This window comes from Apium graveolens, unplaced genomic scaffold (genome assembly GCF_009905375.1).
Source record: "Apium graveolens cultivar Ventura unplaced genomic scaffold, ASM990537v1 ctg7019, whole genome shotgun sequence".
Taxonomy (NCBI): Eukaryota; Viridiplantae; Streptophyta; class Magnoliopsida; order Apiales; family Apiaceae; genus Apium; species Apium graveolens.
The window spans coordinates 232768-248979 of record NW_027419974.1 but is presented as its reverse complement, the minus strand read 5'-3'; positions in this window follow the sequence as shown (position 1 = coordinate 248979).

The following is a 16212-nucleotide window of genomic DNA, read 5'->3' as shown; positions in this document are numbered from 1 at the left end:
CTGGCTCCTCAACAGTTGTATAAACGCAGTTCTCAAGCAGCTACAGTGTTTGACGAACCTTAGCCAACGTCACGACATGCTCATCCTCCCCTATTGTAAAGATAATACTTGGGGACCCTTGAGCACCACCATCATCATAGATTCCACTTCCCCAAAACTCCAGCACTTGGGATCCAGATTTCTTCAGGTTGGGTCAAAGCATACCCAATATCAGAATTAGTAAGGAAGTCCTGAATAAAGTGAAGTTCCGATGGAGCTTCAGTCTTGCTAAGAATGGACGAGTAGTTGTTGGGAACAAACTTAGCTCCATTGAAAATCAAGTCTTTTGGTGCCATCTCTGTAGAAATTAAGTGAGAAAGATAGTGTTTGTAAGGTGTTTGATAAAAGTCCTGAAAGAAAATGCTTCAAAGAATATTAGAGAGAAAGAGAATAAAATAGATTAAGAATAGAAAAGTAAGTAAAAGATTAGAAAATCTTTTAACTCTCATATATATACTCTCTCCACTCAACAGTTATGTTTTTGAAGTATGGGATACACTTTCACCTGGAAACGTGTGAACAGTCAGTAAAAAGTTAAAGCATGAGTTAATGGGCACGTAAAATAAGCAATATTACCGTGTATATGCAGTTTTTCAGGATAAACACGTTTACCACTAACCCATAATGATTATGACTATTTTTATCTTATTACCCAAATATATTTTGATTTAAATATGGTTGTTTCAGTTTTTACCACAAATAAGTCAAGTAAAGAATAATGCCACGTAAGCATCAAGGATTGCATCAGGATTTAATATCAGAACTTAACTTATATTAGATTTTAACAGTCATCAGAATATGGCTTCTAAACTGAAAAAGTGAATATCTTTTTCTGTGATTCTTCATACAAATACTGACTTGTTTCCTTTAAAGTTTAATCATCAGAACTTCCATCAGAACTTGTCATCTGAATTTATGCAAATGACACTTAACTGTTTGTCAAAAATAACTTAACCACCACAATAATTTTCATCATTCCTATGGAGTAAAAGTGTGTGCATTCAGCAAAATATCAGATACATATTAAAGTCTGATAAACTTCAGTACATCTTAGATATAAAGCATAACTAAGAAAAGTGCTTAAAATATGTTATCAATCATGAAGTCTACTATAGAAAAATTTATGCATGAATCCACCTCAACTCTTTGTGCTCATTTTATGCATATTTTGAAATTCCTTTTTACAGTGGCTTCTCAGTGTAAGTGAGTCACGACTGCTTATCAGAATTTATGCTGTTGTCAGAGTATTTCTCCAATAATCAGAGAATGTGAAAAGTCACCAAGAAAATTTATTTGCTTTTCTAATGCATATTACTTAATACCAGCAATGCACTTGGGTCTTCCCTTCCACATATTTACTCTAGATCTCAAAGGAGTACCTGACTTTTCTTTTCTTTTCTTTTCTTTTAATAAGTGAGGCTTATCAACATTTAGTTCATTCTTAAGATTTACTGAAATCAAAATCTGACAGATAAGAAGCAAGAATCTAGTTTGTGACTTAGTAATAACATACACAAAGTAAACTTGACTAAGCTCAAAATCAAAATTTGCTTGTGTTAATGAGTTTCCACATAAATAACTAATTCAAACATGGGATTTCTAGTATGTTAAAGACTACTAGGTCAGCTAGCACAGTTATCCTTATTGGATTGAATAGTCACAGAACATTCAAAACATTATCAGAGTTAAAGATCCACATCAGATAACAATCAGTATTTAATGAATTTCAATTAAAGAACAAATTTCATGAAGATAAGACAATCTGTAAACATTGATCATAAAGTATGATGCATGAGAACAAAAACTAAGCAGATTTAGAGAAAGAACCTGAAACCATTCCAAGTTCATTTACCAGTCTTGTAAAAGTAGCTTCACATAGTGGTTTTGTGAAGATATCTGCTAGTTGTTGATCTGTTGGAACAAAATGCAATTCCACTGTACCCTTCATCACATGTTCCCTTATGAAATGGTACCTAATGCTGATGTGCTTTGTCATTGAGTGTTGAACTGGATTACCTGTCATATCAATAACACTTTGATTATCACTGTAAATAGGGATTTTAGAAAATTCTAACCCATAATCCAGCAACTGATTCTTCATCCAAAGAATCTGTGCACAACAGCTTCCTGCAGCAATATATTCTGCTTCTGCAGTTGATGTGGAAATTGACTTCTGTTTATTGCTAATCCAAGAAACCGATCTGCCTCCAAGAAATTTGCAGCTTCCACTAGTGCTTTTCCTGTCTATTTTGCATCCTGCAAAATCTGCATCTGAGTAACCTATTAGCTTAAAATCTGATTCTCTAGGATACCACAATCCCAGATAAGCTGTACCCTTAAGGTACTTGAAAATTCTTTTTCACAGCTATTAAGTAAGGTTCTCTTGGATCAGCCTGAAATCTTACACAAAGAAGGTAGCATACATGATTTCAGGTCTACTTGCAGTTAAATAGAGTAAAGAACCAATCATACATGTGTAGTTAGTAATATCTACTGGTGAGCCAGTATTTTTATCTAACTTGGTTGCAGTGGCCATGGGAGTGGATGTTGTTGAACAATCTTGCATTCCAAATTTCTTCAGTAAATTTCTGGTGTACTTGGATTGATAGATAAAAGTACCTTCTTCATTCTGCTTGAGTTGAAGGCCCAAAAAATAACTAAGTTCTCCCATCATACTCATTTAATATCTTGACTGCATTAGCTTTGCAAACCTCTCACAGAGTTTGGCATTTGTAGAACCAAATATGATATCATCAACATATATCTGTACCAAAAATAAGTCATTTCCATGGTTGAGGTAGAACAGTGTTTTCAATTGTACCTCTGAGAAATCCACTTTCCAGAAGGAATTGAGCTAAAGTCTCATACCATGCTCTAGGAGCTTGCTTAAGGCCATAAAGTGCGTTGTTAAGCCGGTAAACATGATTTGGAAATTTTGAATCTACAAAGCCTGGAGGTTGTTCAACATAGACCTCTTCTTCCAATTCTCTATTAATAAAAGCACTTTTCACATCCATTTGAAAGACTTTAAACTTTTTGTGAGCAGCTTAAGCCAAAAAGATCCTTATGGATTCTAATCTAGCAACTGGTGCAAATGTTTTATCATAATCAATACCCTCCTGTTGAGAGTAGCCTTTAGCAACCAGCCTTGTTTTATTCCTTGTAATTATGCCATCACTGTCAGTTTTGTTTCTGAACACCCATTTTGTGTCACCAACTGATCTATTCTTTGGTCTTGGTACTAGGGTCCAGACTTTATTTCTTTCAAATTCATTTAACTCTTCCTGTATTGCTTGCACCCAATCAGCATCTTGCCGAGCTTCTTCCACTTTTTTGTTTTAGTCTAAGATAGAAAAGAATGATAGAGGCATTCATTTGATGTTGCAGTTCTAGTTCTAACACCTACTTCAGGATATCCAATAATTAAGTCAGTTGTATGTGATTTGGTCCACTTCCTTGCAGATTGAAGTTGACTTCTAGAACTGGATCCTCCCCCATGATCCACGATGTCTCCATCAACATTTTCTGATGCTCACCCTGTAGTTATGCTCTCTGAGACTTCAGAATTTGACTTGGATCCTTCAGGATTTGAAGTATCAGAGCTTCTAGAATTATCAAAATTTGGCTCATCAGAACTAGATGAATTAGAACTTGAAGAGCCAGTGACAGGTTCTCATGCTTCTAGAGAGTCTTGAGATGTGGTAGGATCTTCAGCTTGCTCCCCCTGGACAGGTGCATTTTCTTTTGGAGTTTTTACCACAGATTCAATGACATCAGTACTTACAGGTTCAGGGTTTAATTCATCAGAATTTACAGAATCAGAATTTAAGTCTTCATTTTCAAATCTCAGCTGATCGTGATCATTGAAATCTTCAAGTCCAGTAATCTTCTTATCATCAAAAGATACATTAATAGATTCCATAACAACCCTCGTTCTTAAATTGTAGACTCTGAGGGCTTTTGTGGAAAGTGGATATCCAACAAAAATTCCTTCATCAGCTTTTAGATCAAATTTTGACAGCTATTCAGGATGAGTCTTAAGAAGAAAACACTTACATTCAAATACATGAAAGTATTTCAGATTTGGCTTATTTTTCTTCACCATCTCATATGGTATTTTTCCATGCTTATTTATGAGTGTTGTATTTTGTGTAAAATAAGCAGTCTGCACAGCTTCAGCCCAAAAGTAGGTTGGCAGCTTTGCTTCATCAAGCATAGTCCGTGCAGCTTCAATGAGAGTCCTATTCTTTCTTTCTACAACTCCATTTTGCTGTGGAGTTCCAGGTGCAGAAAATTCCTGTTTGATTCCATTCTCTTTACAGAACTCTTCCATGATTGAATTCTTGAACCCAGTGCCATTATCACTTCTTATAATTTTAACAGAATCTTTGACCAACTTATCCAGCTGTCTGACATGATCAGTTAGAGTAAATGCAGTTTCATTCTTCTTGTGCAAGAAGTACACTCAAGTGTACCTTGTGAACTCATCCACTATAACCATATCATATTTCTTCTTTGCAATAGACATGACATTGACTGGACCAAATAGATAAACATGTAGTAGGTGATAAGGCTCAAGAGTTGATGACTCAGTTTTGCTCTTGAAAGAAGATTTTCTTTGTTTTGCCTTTTGATATGAATCACAAAGACCATCAAGAGCAAATACTGATTTTGGCAATCCTCTTACAAGATCTTTTTTTACAAGCTCATTTATTTTGTTGAAGTTTAAATGAAGAGTCTTTTGTGCCAATTCCAGCTTTCTTCAATTGATGCTCTACTCATCAGACAGATTGCAGAACCATCAGAACTTGTTGAAAGTTTGGCTCATAAACGTTACCATGCCTGTAACCTTTCAGAACCACTTTTCCTGTAGAATTGCTTACAACTTCACAGTGTTCTTCAAAGAAATCCACATGATAACCTCTATCACAGATTTGACTCACACTCAGCAGATTATGTTTAAGTCCTGAGACAAGAGCTATTATTTCAATGATGACATTCCCAAGATTAATATTGCCATATCCCAGAGTTTTTCCCATCTTGCCATCTCCATAAGAAACTCCTGGGACAGCTTTCTCCACAAAGTCTAAGAGCATGGCTTTATTTCCAGTCATATGTCCTGAACATCCACTATCCAGTACTGGGATGTTTTTCCTGTCGCCCTGCAATCACAAAGACCACTAATGGTTAGTTTTAAGGACCCAGAATTACTTGGATCCTTTGGCCTTTTTAAGTTTGTTAGCATTTGCAGCAGATTTAATATCAGAGTTTATGATAACATGTTGTTTATCAGAACTTATATCAGACTTTGCATCAGACTTTACACTAGAAGGAATTAAAGCAACTTTCTTTAAAAAAGGTTTTATTTGATAATAATCATAGTATAAACAATGATATTCCTTACAAGTATAAATGGAATGCCATAAACTTCCACAATAAAAACAAGGATTTTGTGGCTTAAACCTAACAGACTAACTCTTAACTCCTGACTTAGGAGGTAAAGAGTTTATATTCTTATTCTTCCTGCAAAAAGAAGCAAGATGGTTAGAGTTTCCACAGTTATAACATTTCTTTCTAGGAGCATTAGGAACAAGCATATAATTATTGCTTTGTTAGATATATTTGATAATGTCATGGCTAATATGATTTATGTTTAGTTTTCAAATTTTACTTAAACAGGATAAATCAGTACTTACTGGAAGTCAGGACTTAAGGATATCAGTTGTAACACCCCCAGATCCGGGTCGGGGATCCGGGTCGTCACGGTCTTTCTTTCCACAATATCACTTCACTTAATTAATAATAAATAACCTTATGCTGTGACCCCACACTAACACACACCACAACCCGTTATAGTCTCAGAGATGAAATTTAAATAAGTACAAGTCTTTGAATCCACAATTTAAAAGTTATTACAACCCAAAACTGATTACTTGATAAATTTACAGTTAATTGCCATTATCTGCCACAAGTTATAATTATACATAATTGATTCTCAAAAGTAGATGGTCTGATCTACATAGATCTACCTCTGCAGCTATAGCAACTACAACATCAACGGGAAGACGCGGGAACGCTTCCACGCGCTTGCGCTGGGTCTGCTGGAGTCTGGCCATCTTTCCTAACTGTTGTTGTGTGATGAAGAAATAAAGCAAGGGTGAGCAGCAAGCCCACCAAAATAATATGCATAATTATTTACAGTATATGAGTCCTACTCATAATACTCATGAAAGTCTTGGTCAAAAGAAATGAACCAAGTTTGATATCTTAATGCGATGAAGTCGCAAAAATATTCAGTATATATACATATATACTTTTCAAAATATTGGAAGTCCTCTTCCATGCATAATATACACAAAGTCCCAGTGTATAACTGTATATATAAAAAAATATCGTTACAAGGTGATCTCATATATCTAACCTTGTCTCAACGTTTTTTCTGAAAATCTTTGTCATTCAATAAGACAATTATTAATTAGATATAAGTTTAAAAGATGAGGTTACCAAATACCCCAATATACTTATATCTTTCCCAATACTACTTGAACTACCACCGTTCAAGTTATCAATCAGTTTCAAAAGTTCATCACATAGATGAGACTACAAGACAAGATTTGAATAGATTCAATCTTTGAAATATTATTGAATGAAATAAAGTTACGAGATACTTTATTTAGTCCCGATATATATATATCCACATATATATATCTCTTAAACATTTCCTGGAACCTCTGTTATGTAAAGTATGAACAGAGTTTGAAACATCCAATGAATTTTGGAAAGGAAAAGAATTTTGGCATAAACCCGATATCTTGCTGATCAGGCAAAGATACCAATAAGTAACCTTTTCTACTAGTAGATGGACGAATTCCCCACTGGTCATCACCCTGGTCATAATTAAGACCTATGCTGGACTGCCACTCAGCCACCTATGCATTTGATGGACTCCCACTGAGCCACTTACACAATAATAGACCGTACCTCGGCCTGTCGCTTATGCCGACTCAATGAGAGGGGCTTACTTCCCGAACGTTGGGCAAGTAATCAATTCATTTACCAAATCTGCAACCTTGTTGCGAATATAAAATACACCACAGAGCCGGATTCCCCAGGTTTTGAGCGAGTATTTAAATCCCCTTTAAAAGGAAGATCTTAAATATAAAAATGAGTTTTTGGGATCCGCTCTGACTTTTAAAAATCATTTTGAAGACTCGAAAACACTTTAAAGAGTGTTTGGAGTAAGACTGATTTAATGAAGTAAATCAGTCCCCAGAATATTTAGAAATGACTGAATATTATTATTTAAATAATATCCCATAAAGAATAATCTTTATAAAAATAATTGAAGTAGAAGTATTAAACTTATACTTGAATCAACATTAAATAACCAAAGATATACTTATATGAAAGTATTATCTTTATTTGGAATACTCGAAAATAAGTTTGATTATTACACCCTTATTCTTTAATAGAATAAAGAATATACTCAGTACAAATCGGAGGTCATAGATCCTCAAATGAATATTCAAATAATAATTCAATAAATAATATAAACTGAGTCAATTAAGACCCCCGAATGATATTCAAATAAATATTCAATAATATAATATAAAAGGAGTCATAAGCCTCGAATGAATATTCAAATAATATTCAAATAATAAAATAAACTGAGTCATAAGCCTCGAATGAATATTCAAATAATATTCAAATAATAAAATAAACTGAGTCATAAGCCCTCGAATGAATATTCAAATAATATTCAAATAATAAAATAAACTGAGTCATAAGCCCTCGAATGAATATTCAAATAATATTCAAATAATAGAATAAAGGTATCGAATAAACCTTATTCGATCCATAGTTTTAAAAACTATATCCATATATATATATATATAAATATATATATATAATATACTCGGGAACATCGACTCCCGGTTTAGAAATATGTTCACCTTTTATCCCCTATACTAAGGGTATACGCAACTACTTGCTTATTTCTAGCATAGGTATTATGCAACTATAAGCACTGAAATCAACAGATAGATAACCAGATTACGAAACAGACATGCATATATACCATATTAGCATGCTCCAATATATCGCAAAATTTGCTAATAACAATCATGCAATATCACAAGATAATGCATATACATATATTTACATCACAACAACAGTATAACGGGTAGAAAACTTGCCTGAGCGACTTGGGGTGATAAAAGGCTCGGGACGAGTCTGGTAACCTATAAACAACAAGTAAGTTGGAATTAAACCAAAATCACTTGTAAATCTATACTTTAACTAACTTAGACTCTAACGCTTGATTTTGCGCTCACTGATTTGCTTAAGTCACTCGGGTACCCTCGGCTCCTTCATTTTTAATAATTTAACCTTTACGAGTTTTAAAGCGATTCCTTCGCGAGTGACTTACCAACTGCCTAAAACACTTACCATAAATGTTTCATGCATTAATTAACCCTTTTTGGTCTTTAACCTACATTTCAAAGTAAGGCGAGGGAAAAAGTTTCGTTCGTGAAACGCCGTTACTTGAAACGGTCGTTTCTCCTAAACCGTAAATCGGAATCGAACGAACTACATATCAAAACGAAGCTCGTAACATGAGCTATCTAACATGGCAGTGGTCACAATCTAGCAGGGGGTTCTCGGGTCCTAATGCTATGCACAAAAACAGTCCAAAGAAAATCGGACGTTACGACGGCTATGTTTACGCGATTTCCCATTTTTTTAAACCATTCAAACCCATTCCAAATCAACCCCAAATCCAACCTCAAATCCATCATACAACAATCATCCATCCTTATCACATCATAACAACCCCAACCAATTCAATTTAATCATTCATACTTATGCCTAAACTTAACTTTAATCATACTTAAGTTCTTTTATTCAAAACCACAACATTTACCATTTATACTTATTCCTCACATGAACTAAAAGCTTTACTTAGGTTCTTTAACTAATTACCAAGATTTACAACTCCAACAATACAACAAAACCAACTAATCTCTACAACTCAACCAAACTTCAACCATTCAAGCATCATGCTTCACATATGCTAAATCAAACACATTCAATCCTAATTACTCAAAACTAAAGCTAGGGTTTGTAGTTTATACCTTCCTTGGAGAGTGGAGAATCAAGAGGATGGCTTGGAATCACCTTTAAAGTCTTTATCCAAGCTTAATCTAAACAAAACTTCAAGAACACAAATTTTAGTTCTTGAAAACACTATTCACCATCTTCTTTGATGATTTATAGAAAAAGATTGGCTTGGAATTAGAAGCTTAAACTTATAGGAAGTATGTAACTTAATTAGGAGAAGCTAGGATAATTACCTTGGAAAATAACAAGTGGAGGAGCTTGGACTTTCAAAAATTAAGAAACCCACCCGAGAGCTTCATGAAGAATGGAGAATTTTGTGTTTTGTTTGATGAAAATGAAATGATTTGCTTGGTTGGTTGATTTGGTTTTGTTTTTGCTTTAGTGAATTACCTTCTTGCCCTTGGATTTGTGTGGTTACAAAGCCACCACACCTCCTCCTTCCCATGTCATGCTTATCTCATCCACATGATGTCATCCTTCCTTCCTTGTCTTCTTTCTATTGGTTGGATGACATCATTCCCATTAATCCCTTTGATTAACTTCCTAATCGTTTGCCTAATGACCGCTGATCTGCTATACGGTTCGCTTAACTTTCGTTCTCGTTTTATCGTTTGAAGGATCATACCCGGGATCTTATTACTTAGGTTCCCTTAACCTTTCTCAATATATTATATTCCTTCTATGATCCTCTTTTATAATCCTTTAATTTAAATCCTTTTATCCTGTTACCTTATACTCAATTCTCTCCGTATATTGTGGATTTCCGGGAAAAACCAAAGTGTTCGGAATTGGATTCTGACGATCTTTACATACACTTATATACTTCATAGAGTACTAATAATATCCCATAAGATCAATAACAGAACCCCTACATAGCGTGGCATGAAAAGTTTTCTCGTTCAGCAAAAACACTATTCATAAGGGTTTCAAAAATTTCCAAAATTGGGGTTATTACAGTCTCCCCTCCTTAAAAGGATTCCGTCCCGGAATCAGATAGAAAATGAATAGGGATACCTTCCTAGCATTGCACCTTCTAACTCTTAAGTAAATTTTCCCACATTGTGGTCCTACCACCAAACTCTGCCTAGTTTAATAATCCTTCTCCTAAGCACTTGTTCTTTTTCACTCTATAACCCTTCCTGGTTGCTCCATACAGGTTACGTCGGGTTGCATATCTATGCGCTCATATGCCTCTATTTATCTGGCATCTAAATTACACTTCCTTAACATTGATACGTGAAACACGTTACGACCTGCTACATGTTCGGGGTTAGGGCTAGCTTCTATGCTATCCTCCCAATACGTCTTAATATATCCAAGGGTCCAGCAATTCGTGGACTTAGCTTTCATTTCTTTCCGAACCTCATCAATCCTCTCCAAGGGATACCTATAACATTACTAGGTCCCCTATTTCATACTCTTTATCCTTTCGTTTCAAATCAACATACTTATCATGTCCATCTTGGGCTACTACCAGCCGTCCTCTGATTAGATCTATCATATCCTTGATCTTTTGGACTACTGCGGGTCCGAGTATCTTGCGCTCTACAACTTCATCCTAACATAAGGGAGATCGACATTGTCTTCCCTCAAGGATCTCATAAGGCGACATCTCGATAATGACATATGATCTATTGTCGTAAGATAACTCAATCGAATTAAGTGATCATTCCAAATTCTTTCAAGTCTATTGCACAGACTCTCATTCATAGCTTTCCAATCATTAGAGCTCTTGCTTCTCAATACCCATTCTTTTCCAGTTCGTAATCGCTACTACCTTCCGTTCCTAATATTATACGGTTATACTTTTGCTTGTTAGCGTTCTATAACCTTTTAATAACCACGTCAACCTTAGTATCACGAATGTGTTCCCATTCCGCATACTACCACCACTTTATTACTCCTTTTTCAGTTGTTTCTATTTTCCAAAATTTGATCAATCAAATAGAAGTAAAGGAATTTGTTGAGAGATCACTATGATCATGAACACTTGTTATATTGCATAGTTAGTACAGAAGGTGGCCAGCCTTTAGTACTTGACAAGCAATTAAACAACATGTGGTATCCTACTAGGCTTCTATCACAAAGATAGATAGTCATTCGGCAATACCTCCCCTTTCTGGAAGGGTTGTTCTTCTCAGCTTACATGAAATGAAAAGAAGAGAAAAGAACGAACTGAAGAGAATTGTATATATGAAAAAAAATATACTGCCACAAAATATCTGGCTTGGAACCTACCTCTGAACTATAGAGGTTTGTCATAGAAGAATAAAACATATATGTATTTAATCAACATCAAGTATTATAGCATCGCATTTCACGTGCCTAAATATTTTCGCTATCCCGTCCATCATTCTATGGACCCATGCTCTTCCTCGAGCTTATACACAATTACCTTTGAAACTCCCTCGACATCGAAAATCGAATCTGGGATCTCATTCTAGACATCATCGTTACTTGAATTCTATGCTTGCACCGCAACCTTCCTTGTATAATAATACGACTCTCTATTGATAAGAAAGAATAATTATTCACTAGGTAGATACTCTACTTAATTAGTCTATCAATGATAACTTATACACTAACCACTACCCGATTAGTGGTACTCAATCTCAACACCCATTCCAATACAACTCTCACGGTTGTAATCAGCTCATTACTCGCAGAATCATTGCTGCCTTACTAAGGTCCACCACTGACCTACTGTAGTCATTCATTTTCCATGAAGTCTTAATAACTAACCATACGGAGTCCATCCATCTCGTATCTAATTCTCCTAAGGAGTTAACATAACCACCAATCACAATTCATGAAGAACACTCCAAACTCTGATGTACTTTCATGACATGAAGCAGATAAAATTTGCAGAAGAGTTTCGCTCAAAGCAATGATAGCAGGTTAATACCATTCTTAATCATATGCCTTCAATAGAAGACTTAACTCAAAGGTTTGTTTAGTCCTTTTTGAACTATGGTCCTGGCTTATCTCAAGATAGTATCTTCTGAGATAGATAGCCCGCTCATGGCGATTACACGAATTAAACCTTTACTAACTACTATTACGGTTGGGTATTGCACAGTCATCAGAAGGAATGTCAATCTTCCAAACCATAATACAACCTTCACATTTTTTTAACCATCATCACTGTATTCTTTTGGCACACGCGCCTATAATTATCCACTTACCTTTAAAGTGTCGGCCACCTCTTTGGCCTTTCCTGATAGTAAAATTTCCTTACAGTCAATGTCATTTTAACCACCTCCAAATAAATTTTCTACCTTATTTCAATCACAGCTTATGTGAAGATGTTTTCCTTAAAATCTGATGAGTAAAAAAAAATATCACCATTTTTCCATAAGTTATTGCCTCAATCTTTAGAGGTTAATCACTGTCACGACTGACTCTCAATCATACTTAGAACATCTTTTATCCTAGGCCCTAATTGCCCTGACAATTTCAACCTTTACTGGTTCGATCCATACTTTCTCGTGGTTAACATGTGCCCCACTTGGCAACATCATAATTACGTCATATTTCCTTTATCAACATTTCTATTCTTGAGAATTTTGAATATTACCTTTCTCCTTGTAAAACCTCTAAGGTTATCCTTGAATCGTTCCTCCTGTATTCCCTAGATACAGGGCATATCAAAATACCATTTACTATTACTAGAACCATTGTCTATATACTTCTGAAAATTTCTCCACGAATTCTTAAAGGTTATTGTTACCTTAACCCTTTCCAAATCATACTGTCAAAACTCATACCGTCCCTATTAAGGGTGAAATGCAAACCTTTATGCATTCCCCTAGGATTCATTTTAAGTTACCGATGTTCTAGCCTTAATTCCACCTTTAAAAGGTACCTGCATCCATCCATGGATAAATCAAGTCATATATCCTCGACAGATTATCTTATTCATCATTCCCACCTCGATAGTCGATACCTAATTTCATAATAGCATCCTTATTCAAATTGAGGTCAATCCATATGGCCTCCAAAAGATAACAACGGTTATCCGCTTGTCTTGCCTAATTTGGTAACGATAACAAGGATGTTCTGGAAGATATTGGTCGTGTTCAACGTGAACTTCTTTTTAATAATTCCTTATTTACTTCTGTTGTTTATCTCAACAGTCACCTCAATGTTGGGATATCTTTCATATCTGGCGTCTCCCTTTCTGGGTATCATGCCACCGGTCTTACACTTTACCTTCTTGAAGGTCACTTCCTTCACCCAATTTTCTTAATTCCTTACTTTCTTGTCTCCTCAGTCTATCCGCGTCTCATTATTTATCCTTCGAATTATCTCAAGGTTTCCTCGAATCTTCCCAACTTACAGGGGATAAAATATATGTATCTCTTATACCTTCAACCATCAATTTAACTCATGGTGAATCACTCTCATCCGGACGATTACATACTTTTCTATTTCTATTGCTATGAGTCTTTAGGGTTTCCTCATACCCGACTCCCTTATCATACCTCAAACTCCTTTGCCTTTATATCCCTTTCCACTTCAGTTCCTTTTTATTTCCCTTTCTCTTATCATTATTTCATGAACCATCACAACATAAGCATTGATTCCAAACATCCCGTCATTCTGGATTCGTGTCCTCAGAACGAATCTTGATAACTTTTACAACTTAGATTCATAATTTATCATACTCGTCTGCCTTTGTTCTGGCTCTAAAGCTTTTACACTATCTCCTTATCTTTGGGAATTACTTTCCCGAAAACAATTGACTGAACTTAAATCAGTTTATTATAATCTCTTGTTCCGTGCCTTCCTTGGCCTTTTACCGGCGGGTGGCCTCTCTCTTAGGAGGGTAAGTGATAAAAACAGTCTTTTGTGATTCGTCAATCATTTAGAATCTCAAATGATTCCTATATTTCCTTTAGCCAGGCTCTTGCCTCGACTGGGTCAGCTTGTTCCTTGGAACTCTGAGAGCTTAGCGATTTAAAGGTCCTGAAAGAATTTCCCACCGCACTGTCTCCTCAGGGTGGTGGTTGGGGATAATAGTCTAAGTTCTCTTTAGACAGGTCCATGAATTTCCGTATAGGAGTACCGTCTCGGGTCTCCTTATCTCGCTCGACTTTTTGTTTCCTTAGTATGAAATGTTTCATCCTACTCCCCATAATTGGGGTCATCTTTTAATTTAAAATCCTCATTTTCACTCCATTATGTCATGGGTTCCTTCTATCTTGATGGCGACCTCCCTGACTATCACGTTCAGGGTTTGCTCTAAATCTTATTCCTCAAACTAGCTTTCATCTAAGATCTCATCTTTAAGCTCTTGAACATTTGGAACCCAAATTCTGTAGGAATACCTCATTATTCCCTTCTCATCTTTCTCGGTATTAACCTCTTATCTATTTGTTGGCTCTCTGCCTTCATTCATAACTTTTCTGGCACAATATGATCTTTTCCAATAATTCGGGCTGTATTGCTATCTCAACAGCTTTTCGGTACCGGCTCCGGTTACCTTCACTACTATTTCCATTTTCTCAAAATCTCTTATAAACTCTCCAAAAGACATTATCATCTTGAGTCTCTCCTTTTTACTAAGGGCATCAGCCACCATATTGGCTTTCCCCGAATGATAAAGAATCTCCCAATCATATTCTTGATTAGCTCTAACCGCCTCCTCTGGCGTATGTTGAGCTCTTTCTACGTAAGAATGTACTAGAGCACTTATGGCTTAGGTAATTCTCGCACTTCTCTCCATACAAGTAGTGCCTCCAATCTTTAGGGTAAAACTATTGCCACGAGCCCAAGCTCATGGGTGGGGATATCGAATTTTAAATTCCCTTAATTATCTTGACGCAGACGCGATTATCTTGCTGTGCTATATAAGAAGCACCCTAATTCCTTGTGCGAAGCGTCACTACACTTCACAAAATCACCTTTTCCATCCGGCAATGCCAGCATAGGGGCCATCACCAACCTCTGCTTCAGTTCTTGAAAGCTGTTCTCTCGCATTTCTCTGTCCATTCGAACTTCTCAGTCTTACGAGTAAGCCGCGTTAAAGGGGTTACTATCTTTACAAACTTGAACGAACCTCCGGTAGTGACCGGCCAATCCTACCTCTGGGAGTTGCCCTAACCATGGTCATCAATTCATCAGTGGTCCTTTATCCAATCTTGCCAGGATCCTCCTTGGGATCCTCCTCAACAACTATCCCTTCTAGGACAACCTCCTCAACCGCTACCTCCTCAATATCAACATCATCCGGTCCTGCGTTAGGACGCTCTATTGGATCCATAATTTGATCTCCAATGAGTAATAAAACATCATCGCGATGTTGCTCCTCAACCTCAGGGTTCGGAGTCCCGCTACCATATACGATAACGAACTACGCTCCTATCACGATATTTATAAGGGTTCCCATAAGGGTTTTTAACTGTCAGTGCTACGTTAGGTATCCCGACTATGAACTTGGCAAGAGTTCTTATTATCTTAGTTAACTTATTATCTTAACGTCCCATCATCTCTGAGGTTTATAACGCTTGGCTCTGATACCATTTCTGTAACACCCCCAGATCCGGGGTCGGGGATCCGGGTCGTCACGGTCTTTCTTTCCACAATATCACTTCACTTAATTAATAATAACCAACCTTATGCTGTGACCCCACACTAACATACACCACAACCCGTTATAGTCTCAGAGATGAAATTCAAATAAGTACAAGTCTTTGAATCCACAATTTAAAAGTTATTACAACCCAAAACGATTACTTGATAAATTTACAGTTAATTGCCATTATCTGCCACAAGTTATAATTATACATAATTGATTCTCCAAAAGCAGATGGTCTAATCTACAATAGATCTACCTCTGCAGCTATAGCAGCTACGACATCAACGGGAAGACGCGGAACGCTTTCCACGCGCTTGCGCTGGGTCTGCTGGAGTCTGGTCATCTTTCCTAACTGTTGTTGTGTGATGAAAGAAGAAAGCAAGGGTGAGCAGCAAGCCCACCAAAATAATATGCATAATTATTTACAGTATATGAGTCTACTCATAATACTCATGAAAGTCTTGGTCAAACGA